Below are 11,509 nucleotides of genomic sequence, written 5' to 3' on the forward strand. Positions count from 1 at the left end.
TGCCACGTCAGCCACAGCTGACAGGCCTAGAAGTAGGAACTTGAACTAAAGTGGGCTGATATGTTTCCCTATTCCTAGAAATTTTAATTCAGAAATTACAAGTCTGTGTAAGTAGATTAATAACATGTAAACTTCTACCCACGGTCTAAAGAAATGGAGATCTCTAAGTCCTTAGAATAAAAAGATGGAAATGACTGAAGCAGCCATGCAGAGAGATTTCTAGTAAACTTTCCAAGTCCTGGTGACTATTCTTTAGACCCAACTTCTTTTTTTTTTCAATATTTATTTTTTAGTTTTTGGCGGACACATCATCTTTGTTAGTATGTGGTGCTGAGGATCGAACCCGGGCCGCACGCATGCCAGGTGAGCGCGCTACCGCTTGAGCCACATCCCCAGCCCCTAGACCCAACTTCTTGTTCCATGCTTTTATCATAAATTCTTCCTTTGGAGTTATAGCTGGCAAGATGCTTTCTTACTATTTAAAATCATAAATCAATTAATAATATATTTGTGAATTATTGATGGAGTTGAACTGAATTATCTTAATTCTTAGGTTTACTGGAGTCAATAGAGGGAAACAAGAAACTTTGTAACCTTCAAGTCAGACCTCTATAATATTGCTTATTATTTATTAGAAATGTTGGAAAAACTTGTGATCTTCCTGCCTCAGCCTCCTGAGCTGCTGGGTTTATAGCAAAAAAAATTTTTTTTTTTTTTTTGTACTTGGGATTGAACCCAGGGTGCTTTACCACAGAGCTATATCCCCAGCCCTCATTATGTTTCATTTTGTGATAGGGTTTTGCTTAGGGCCTCACTAAGTCACCAAGGCTGGTTTTTAACTTGTGATCTTCTTAACTCAGCTTCCCAAGCCACTGGGATTACAGGCATGCACAATCACACCTGATCTGGCTCCTATTCTTAAATAATATATAAATTGTTCTTTGATTACTGCCTTTTGATCTATCCATACTGTCATTTTCCTCCTTTGTATGAAATTCTTTATAGTGACGGCAAATGACATTCTTAACTTGATTGGCTGATATGCACTTGTTCATTTTGGGGGTGGGGGGTACAGGGATTGTACCCATGGGTCCTTAATCACTGAGGCAGCCCTTTTTATTTTTCATTTTGAGACAGTGTTTTGTTATTTCTTAGAGCCTCACTAAATTGCTAAGACTGGCCTTGACCTTGCGATCCTCCTGCCTAAACCTCCCAAATTGCTGGGATTATAGATGTCCACCATCACATCCAGCTATGCACTACTTCTGAAATCCAAGTTCCAGGATTGGAAAACTGACAAAGAAAATAAGCACAGACGTATTTATAGCCAGTGTAAGCTACAACCTTAATATTTCCATTACATATTCCATTGTCACCAAATATATTTTCTCTATATAAAGTATGAAAAAGAATGACAGCAAGTGTAGTGGCACATGCCTGTTATCCCAGGAGCTCAGGAGGCTGAGGCAGGAGAATCACAAGTTCAAAACCAGCCTCAGCAAGTCAGCGAGGTCCTAAGCAACTCAGTGAGACCCTGTCTCTAAATAAAATAAAAAAAATAGGGCTGAGGATGTGGCTCAGTGGTAAAGTGCCCCTAGGTTCTATCCCGAGAGAGAGAGAGAGAGAGAGAGAGAGAGAGAGAGAGAGAGACCATTAAATGCCTAGCTCTTTAGATATACCTAATTATATTTACCTATGATTTGCCTAATTCCACTGAATAATGAATGAGGTTGTTTTAAGTTTATCCTTGCAGTGTGAGAATCTTGTTATCTATTAAATGTATTTTCATAAACTACACTAAACATTCCGTTCCGTATTGGTCCATTTAGCCTTCCTCATTGGTCGCACAACAATTGTCCTATTAGGTTATAAGCTTTCCTGTTGCAATTTAATTTCCTATTAAAAGCCTTTTCTCGATGTTCACTTAAATCTCATCTAATTGGGATTAGAAAAAAAAATATTGCAGGATTCGTTTCTGATGCGGAGGAAAAGGGAGGAGGAGGGCAAAGAGGGGTGCGGAGGACGTGCACGTGGCCGCACCCTGCACTTGCTTCTAGGAATGACTTTCACATGGTGCCCGCAGGTACCTCGCTTCGTGCTTGGCAGCAGCACAGCCAGGGAACCTTCAAAGGTGTGTGAGGATATTTCCTCTGCATTAGATTATCTCAGACTGTCTTCCCCTTCTGCTTGGTGTGTTAGCTGTCACCTTGCCCTGTAGCCAGAGCGTCTGTACCTAGTGGCTTCCCTCCACCTCTCCACCTTTCCACATCTTGGGTCTGTTTCATTTCCTTCCAGCAGCAGCCTAGGAAAAACTGAAGCATGCCAAGGGAAAAATCACAGATGCAGGCTTGTTCTTTTCCTGTGCCGATTCTATGAACAGTGCTGGGTGAGTGCACTCCAGAGGTGGAAAACTCCCTCCTCTCCAGGACTCCGGGACAACTACTGGCCTTTTTTTTTTTTTTTAATATTTATTTAGTTAGTTAGTTTTCAGCGGACACAACATCTTTGTATGTGGTGCTGAGGATCGAACCCCGGCCGCTCGCATGCCGGGCGAGCGCGCTACCACTTGAGCCACATCCCCAGCCCCAACTACTGGCCTTTCTGTTCAAGGCATTTTCACAAACTGGAAGGGATTGTTTTGTTTTGTTTTGCTGTTGTTTCAAAGTCTTACCATTATTGCCTAGCATGTGTAAGGTCCTGGGTTCAATCCCCAACACCACCAGAAAAAAAAAAAATCTAACCATGAAGATATTGTAAGTATTATTGCATTTGCTTTTGGCTGGTAGTCTGATATTTGATCCCAGTCTTTTCAGTTTTTCTAGTTGCTCCTCTAGAAACTACATTTCCCAGCTTCCCTTTTAATTATTGTGACTTTTGACTGTGTTTTCTCTGATGAAGGATGAGACAGTCATGGTGGTGCACACCTGTAATCCCAGCACCTCCAAGTTCAAGGCCAGTCTCAGCAACTCAGTGAGGCCCTAAGAAACTGAGTGAGACCCTGTCTTTAAATAAAAAATTTAAAACTCTGGGGATATGGCTTAGTGGTTAGGTGTCACTGAATTCAATCCCCAGTACCAAAAAAGAAATGAAGAGAAGTGACCAACGCATACCATCGAGGCAAGGACAGTAGCCTAGGGAATAGTAGATAGTAGTCTTTGTAGGATTCACATACTGTCTGTACTCAGAGAGTTACAAAAAAGAGGGAAAAAAACCTATTTTATTTGAATAACTTTATCTTGAGGTCTTTAAAAATATTGTAACAGAGAAATCAAAAGAAATTCTCAAACCTTTAAAGGGATTATATTCTAAAAACAAAATACCATACAACAATGTAAAAGAATGAACTGTTTGTTTGTAATGAACTATTGATATTGAAAAGCAAGAGATGGACTACGTTTATTGGCAGATGACATGATTGGGTATACAGAAAATCCTAAAGACTCTACAAGTAGCTGTACAAACTAACGAGTAAATTTATCAAGATCACAGGATATGAGAGCAATAACAAGATTCATATTGAGGCCATCATAATGCATTAACTCAGACGTGTATGAATAGGCCACGCTTTCTGCTGAATTTTCTAATAATGAGTGCATTTATTGAATCTTTGTGAACGTTATCGAGTAGTGCTTACTGTATGCCAACCTTAGTATTAATTGCTGGAAATGCATATATGTGCAAGATAAAATCTCTGATTTCCAGAATTTCTTGGACTAGTCAAGGAGCCAGATATTTAAATACACTATTCAAAAGGAGGGGCAGTGCGGTGAGCAGCTGGAGTAGGGCTTTGGCATAATTAGACCCTCGTTCAAATCTCAAGTCTCCAAATTTTCTGCCTGATTAGTTTCCACAATTCTCTTGACTATATAGACCTCGCTTTTCTAATTTGAAATATAGTAGCAATGATTCCTGTTATTTTTGGCATTGTAGAAATTTGTAAAATATTAGAAAAATATGTTGAACATTAATGGCAAGTGCTTGATAAATTACAGGTCTTCCGTGTCTTTGGCTATGATGGTGATTTCAGAACTGTGCACAAACTGTGGTGCAGATGGATTAGGAAGTGCCAGCCCCACCTGAGGGAACTCTTCACAAATGAGTGACCTGTGGTCTGCTTTCCAAAGGTCCCTATGCCTAGCAACAAGGACAGTAGCCCCAGATCATTATAATTGGAAAAATGATATAGCTCCCCCTTTTCATTCTTTTTAGCTATTTGATTTTTAGTTCCTGACAATCTGGCTGGTTCATGAAACAGAAGAACTTTGGAAGATTTTTTTTAAATGGCCTTATAATCACCTCCATCCAAGCATTTTCTAATTGACCGTTTTACTAATCTAGTAACAGGAAACATATTGAGCATTTATTGTGTTACAATGAAGAAATGAATGAACCTCTCCGCAATCTTGTGACACAATAATTACTATTATTAAACCCATTTTGCTTTTGAGATCAGCTGGGGCACATAAAGTATCTTGCTCAAGATCCCAAAGCTAGAAAGTCAGCAAGTGATCAAGTTAATATTTTAACCCACACCTGCCCGACTCCAAAGCCCATATTTTAACCAGTTCTATAACCCACATGCTGTAACACCCAGGGTTGATATCTACCTTCTTTGTGCACCTCTACTACTGTATTGGTATATTTCCAATGGCATCTCACGCTTACTAATACCTATCTTCAGCACAATGTCGTAAACATCCTAAGGCTCTAGAAGGATTACCTCTTGTTCATTTTGTAGCCTTTTCACAGCTACTATAGTTTCTCCTTCTATGCAATTGGAACTGCAGAGTTGTTACTTGGATTAAATTAGGTGAACTGACTTCCTTCTAATGGCTATTTTGCCATCTGTGTTACTATAGCACTTTGATAATTCAAGTCTACATCTCTTGGATTCCAGATGTCAAGGAACCATATGTGTGACAACTCAGACAAAATCATGACAAACTGACTTCCCAGTAGCCAACAACATGAGTAATTCCCACATAACCAATTTAAGTGAGAGTGAATTTGGGGTGCTATTATAACTCAGTATGACAAATACTTGAGAATCAGGAAATTTAGAGAGTGGGGGTAAGGTCTGGGGGTGGCTGGAAGACCACAGATAGGTGGGACAGGAGAAGAACCTCTCAAGAGACAGTTCATTGAGTCATTCCAGAACAGGAACACCAGGCTCTTCAAAGATATTGAGTAGAATGTAGTTTTGGCTGCTTGTACAGCATTGCATAATAATTATTTTTAAATCTCTTTCCTTGTAAAGGGAGCTAATTTCTTTCAAATGGATCAAGAAAGACATCTGTGAAGAATTGCCTCTGTGAAATTTTTATTAAGCTGGATACAGGAAACTTAACCAGAAGCTTAAAGTAAAATTCAACATTTCTCCCTGTTGACCTTTGTTGCTGAACTCGACGGCACAGGATCTCTACATCTCCAGTGGCTGTACGGATGCTGGTCAAAAGAATTCATGAGTAAATGTTACTGCTAACGTTAGCACTCACTGTGCCTCTCCCTTGGACTAGGGAGGAGGACTTTCCTATGATCAAGCCAATGGGTTCCTCCTATGTATCACTTAGACCTTGAGATTGAAGGGATAGAGAGCAGAAATAGGACAAATGGGAATTTATCCATTCTTTTATTTCTACTCTGCTCTTTTTGCAGAGAATTCTTTTATAGTGGGGACATGGATGGAAGTCAGATGCCCTGTTTCCCCAAGTCCTCCTTGAAGAACAAGTGAAGAGCTGTGATCTCCAGGAGGCAAACTCAAGGTCATAGTCAGTCTGCAAGAATCCAAGGATATTGTAGAATTTGAACAACACTCCACCAACATTTATTGAGTCTCAGTTACTTATCAGGTATATATTTTGATTAAGGCAATAATAAATAAAAACAAACAAAATAACACAAAAACATTGAGTTAGGTTTTTATATTAGTCTCATATTACAAATAAGGAAGCAAGTATCAAAATTTCAGTAGCTTTTCCTGTGACAGTGGCAAGATCAAGATTCCAGCCTATATTTGTCTGAAAATTATAGGAATAGATTTCTGTTAAGATTATATTTCAAATTCTAACAATGAATTACTATAAGGTCCCAAGAAAGCTTTGGGAAAAAATAACATTTTTTTTCAGCTTAAAATATGGGTGTATCTACCTTCTTCATAGATGGGCTGCCTTGATAAATTCAATAGACTATGACAAGTAACTCTACAGCCTCTAATCTGCTTTTTTATTTAATTATAAAAGCACCTATAATAGGGGCTAGGGCTGTGGCTCAGTGGTAGAGCACTCGGCTGGCAGAGTGAGGCACTGGGTTCGATCATTGACACTACATAAAAAATAAAATAAAGGTATTGTGTCCACCTACAACTAAAAAAAATACATATTAAAATGCCTTAAATATTTAAGTTAATGCCTTCATACTTTAGATTAAATTTATTAAATATCAGTGGTATATTTTATTTATTTTTTTAATTTATATATAACAGGGGGATGCATTACAATTCTTATTACATATATAGAGCAAGGCTGATTCATAGTAGGGAGAGGGAGCATGGGAGGAATAGATGAACTCTACATAGGGCAGAGCAGTAGGAGGGGAAGGGAGGGGGCATGGGGTAATTAATGATGGTTGAATGTGATGATCATTATTGTCCAAAGTAGATGTATGAAGACATAATTTGATGTGAATATACTATGTGTACAATCAGTGGCATATTCTAAGGGTTAATCTTCCTACTTCGTCTTTTTCAATGGTGGGTATTGAACCCAGGGCCTTGTGCTTGCTAGGCAAGTGTTCTACCACTGATGGTCATTCATTATTTCTATTGTTGGCATGATATTTCAATCCTCACCTAACTATCACTCTATTATTGATCACTATACGTGTCGTTTCTTTTTTTATTCTTGCTAATGAGTAATGCTGTAATAAACTTTTTTTTTCACGTAGGTGGTATTGAATTTTACCTTTAAAATAAATTTTGGGGGTGAATCTTTATGATTGTTTTTTTTTCTCTTTCCAACTGTAATGCACCATGTTTTTATTGGTGCATTACAGTTGTAGATAACAATGTATCTTATGATTCTTGGTAAGTATAAATTATCTTGTTTGTCTAGAATGTAAATTCATCAAAGGCAAAGAAATTATCTCACATAAATTTGCATCCCCAGCACCTAGCAGAGAATTTGGCTGTTAAGCAGTGTTTGATAAAATATCAGGATGAAACTATAGGATTGTCATCAGAATGACGGGCATTATAAAAACTTTTTTCTTTCCAACAATGGAAGTGAGTTGGCACGTCCACTCCATACTCCACAGTTATTCTTCCCTCTGACAGCTTTTGTCTGTAGGCAGGAGACTGAACTGATGGATGGGGCCTCTGTGAGTTATAAACCCTATAAGGTATGGCACAGTATGGGGAAACAAGTGACTTTACTTTTTCTTTTTCTTTCTTTTTTTCTTTTCTTTTTCTTTTTTTTTTTTTTTTGTGAGACAGAATCTAACTGTGTTGTCCAGGCTGGCTTCATAGTCACAATCCTTCTGCTTCGGAGTGTCTGGAATTATAGGTGCCCCACTGACTTCTGAAGGAACCTTCCACTGAATCAGAAAAGCCAGACTCTGCCCTCTGCAGCATTCCCAACAGCATATGCTGTGTGCTTTGGTTCTTATTTTATTCTTATCTTTAAGCATTATTGCTACCTATATGAATGTTAACATGTTACCAGAGGCCTGACCCTGGGGGTACAACACATCAAGTAATGCCACTTGCCCCCAAGACAAAACAGAAAAGATAATGGCGAAAAGCATGAAAGGACTTTTAACCGGTGTAGCTACACCCAGAAAACAAGGAGACCCATGACCTTAGCCCTGTCTTCCAAGGGCAGACAATAATTTTGAGGTTTTGTAGAAAATGGAATGAGATCAAGTGCTAGGGGTTTGCATAGCTGCAGGCTTTTCACAGCTGTCAAAGCAGGGATCTGGATGGATCAGATGTGGTCTGATCTTTCATCATCTCAGAGTTGGTCAGACAGAAACTTGTCATTGATAAGAAAGTTGCTGTTGAGGTTGCCCCAAGGTTTAACTTGCCCCAAGATATTTATTCATCAGACCTGTAGTTCATGGAATCTAGGTGGTACAACATGGAAGCAGAAATGCCAAGTCTTTAATCCTGTCACCTAGTGGACATTGGTGGGCAAAATTAAAAAGTAAGTTCTTGTTACAAGGAAATCAAAGTAGAAGGTCAGAGTTGAGGCATGTAGCCAAATACCCATTTCTTTCCTGCTACCCTTTATCTGTTTCATGTTTCTTGCAGAAGAGGAATGTGAGGGATTTACGGAGAAAATAAATGAAGAGCCAAAAAAGATAAGTCTTGGTATAAATAGATGAGTTGGTCTTGCACAAAACCATCTATCACATATCTGGTAGAAGGCAGATAGTAACATGAGGGGCAGGTAGAAAAATTTATATGGATGCCAGTAAGACTAACCTTGGAATCGCCTAACACTTTTGGGAAACTAGTTGCGCTATTTTGTGACTTTTTGGATCTAGGAAATTGGGCTACTACAAGAAAGCAAAGAAAACATGTTTTAAAGATGTTATGATCTGGAAAAATCATTTTTTTAACTAACTTACCTTGCACCCCCATCTTGTCTTCCAGAGAATGACCAATCTTACTGAAGCAAGATTTAAATAAGCCCTCAACAAAGTTGAAGGAAGTTAACACTCAGGGACTCTTCATAAAATGTCTTCTTTGATATAAGGAGAGTAACTAAGAACAGAGTAGGGTCAAAGAGCATGAGAAGAAGATTAACATTAAACAGGGATGAGAGGTGGGAGGGAAAGGGAGAGAGAAGGGAAAATGCATGGAAATGGAAGGAGACCCTCAGAGTTATACAAAAGTACATACAAGAGGAAGTGAGGGGAAGGGGAAAAATAATATAAGGGGGACAAACGAATGTCAGTAGAGGGGGCAGAGAGAGAAGAGGGGAGGGGAGGGGAGGGGAGGGGGGATAGTAGAGGATAGGAAAGGCAGCAGAATACAACAGACACTAGTATGGCAATATGTAAATCAATGGATGTGTAACTGATGTGATTCTGCAATCTGTATATGGGGTAAAAATGGGAGCTCATAACCCACTTGAATCAAATTGTGAAATATGATATATCAAGAACTATGTAATGTTTTGAACAGCCAACAATAAAAAATTAAAAAAAAAAAAAAGAAAGGTAGTTCCTCCATTCATTCCATCCCCACCCCCCATTATGGTTCAGCATCCACTTATCAGAGAAAACATTTTGGTTTTGGGGATTCGCTTACTTTGCTTAGCATGATATTTTCCAACTCCATCCATTTACCTGCAAATGTCATTATTTTATTCTTTTAATGTTGAGTAATATTCCATTGTGTATATGTACCAGTTTCTTTATCCATTCATCTGTTGAAGGGCGTTTAATTTGGTTCCATAATTTAGCTATTGTGAATTGTGCTGCTATAAACATCGATGTGGCTCTGTCACTGTATTATGCTGTTTTTAAGTCCTTTGGGTGAAAAATTGTGCTCCATTTGTGTACAATGAATCAAAGAACATTCTGCTGTCATGTATAACTGATTAGAACAACAACAAACCAGTCAGTGATTGTAGACTTGTAGGAGAGTATTCTTGATTTTTGTTAACTGTACTTTTGTGGCCTGAGACAAGATTAATATGATTAAAATTTTATTTACATGTAAAAAAAGAAAAAAAGAAAGGTAGGAGGAAACAGAGGGAATCAAGGACAGTTGGAGGAGAGTGAGGGGAAAGGAGCTCAGATGGAATATTAGTAAAGCTGAAGAGGGAATTTAGTTAGATAGCAACTGACCAAGGAGGTTCATGAAGTCCCGTAACTCCTTTGCTCCCCATTTCTTACAAAGTCTTTAATGAATCCCATGATGTTCACAGAGGCTTTTAATCAGTGGATTTATTGTAGTGATTAGGAAAATTAAAAAGTGGATACTCTTTGATATATGCATGGCCCTGGACAGAACGGGAAGCTATATATGGGGGTCCCTCATACTTCACCCCTGGAGTTGCTGAATAATGAGATTACCCCTGATATATAAAATATTAGGGAAAGATACTTCATCAGATTTGTGTTCAGAGGCTTATACTCACAAAGAAGGATATGGGTGGAAGCATAAATAACTCTAATAAATTAAGGAATAATTAAAGGTAATTAATGTGTTTAGTGAACATCTCTGACTTGGAGGACCAGGGTGCAGATCCCTGGCACCTGCCTCAGGGCCTCTGTCTGGGTGTGGGGTCCTGGCCAGGATGATTGTAGGTCTGTCCCATGATGCAGTTATAGAGTCCTGGGCTGAGTTATATAGGACAGAACAAAGAACGATTCAGATTTTTGGTTATATTTTATTTTTATCTTTGACCAAAATAATACCTAATCATGCAATAAAGACATGATTCTAAGAGCAAGTGAAAGTGTTGAGATACAGGAAAATTGCTGTAAAGGGGGAAAAAGGTGAGGGTGGTTTGTTGTTGGTGGATCATGGCCAGTTCCTTCTTTTTTGTTAGTGATTCTTATAACTGTTGCGCTGTTATAAACTGGAATAATGTCTACTGGTCAGGATGACTCATTGAAAAGATGATGGGAAATTGGTCAACAAACTACAGCAACTTTTGGATAATAGGTCACTTTATATTTTCTGGCATAAGCTATTCTTCTTCTTCCGTTGCTCCTAGGATTTCACCTGGACATCCCTCTTCTGCTTTATTGCATCAAGGAAAGTTGGGTTCTCTTCTGATTTTTCAAGGGTCTTACAGGAAGCAAGCCTATGAATCAAAGACTCAACGGAGTGACCTAATTGCTAGTCTAGCCTTCCTGCCCCTGGCACCTCACCAAACCATTCACTCCTTCAGAAGATTTCTTTTCAGAAATTGAGAGCCCTAATTATTTGCAGCTGTTGCTGCGCTTGCTGTGACAACCTGATGGGCTCACCCGAGCCGTCTGGCAGACCCACCAGAGAATCCTGTGGAAGTCAAAGATGGGGCATATGGAAATTATAGGAGGATATTCCTCAGAGAAATCAGAAAAATCTCAATAGGATTATATATTTTGCTTAAAAGCAGGGAACTCTGGATCTGTTCGCTTTAGAGAGAAAGTACCAGCAGGGAATTATAGACCATAATAAAAGTAATGATCAGTGAAGAGGATGAAGGGAGAGAGGACGAGTCACCACTCTGAGACTGGCATCCGGGAAAGCAGTGGCTTGTGGCTGGCAGGTTGGAGGTGGGGCATAACCCAGCCCCTTGGATAGTTCTGAAACAACCATAGTGAGTGGAAATGTTACACCTGGTAGCAATCTCAGGATGGGAATGGATCAGGATTGACCGGGAAGGAAGTGAGATCCTACTGGGGACTGACCAGGTAGAACATCACCTGTAGGACATTCAACCAGGAATGGGCACCCTTCAACCTAGAAAGACCTGGAGATACTATTGCTTCAACCCTTTCTAAATGGAGA

The sequence above is a fragment of the Marmota monax genome, unplaced genomic scaffold, assembly GCF_021218885.2.
Source record: "Marmota monax isolate L192 unplaced genomic scaffold, Marmota_monax_Labrador192_F-V1.1 WCK01_AAM20220418_F8-fsc00250, whole genome shotgun sequence".
NCBI lineage: Eukaryota > Metazoa > Chordata > Mammalia > Rodentia > Sciuridae > Marmota > Marmota monax.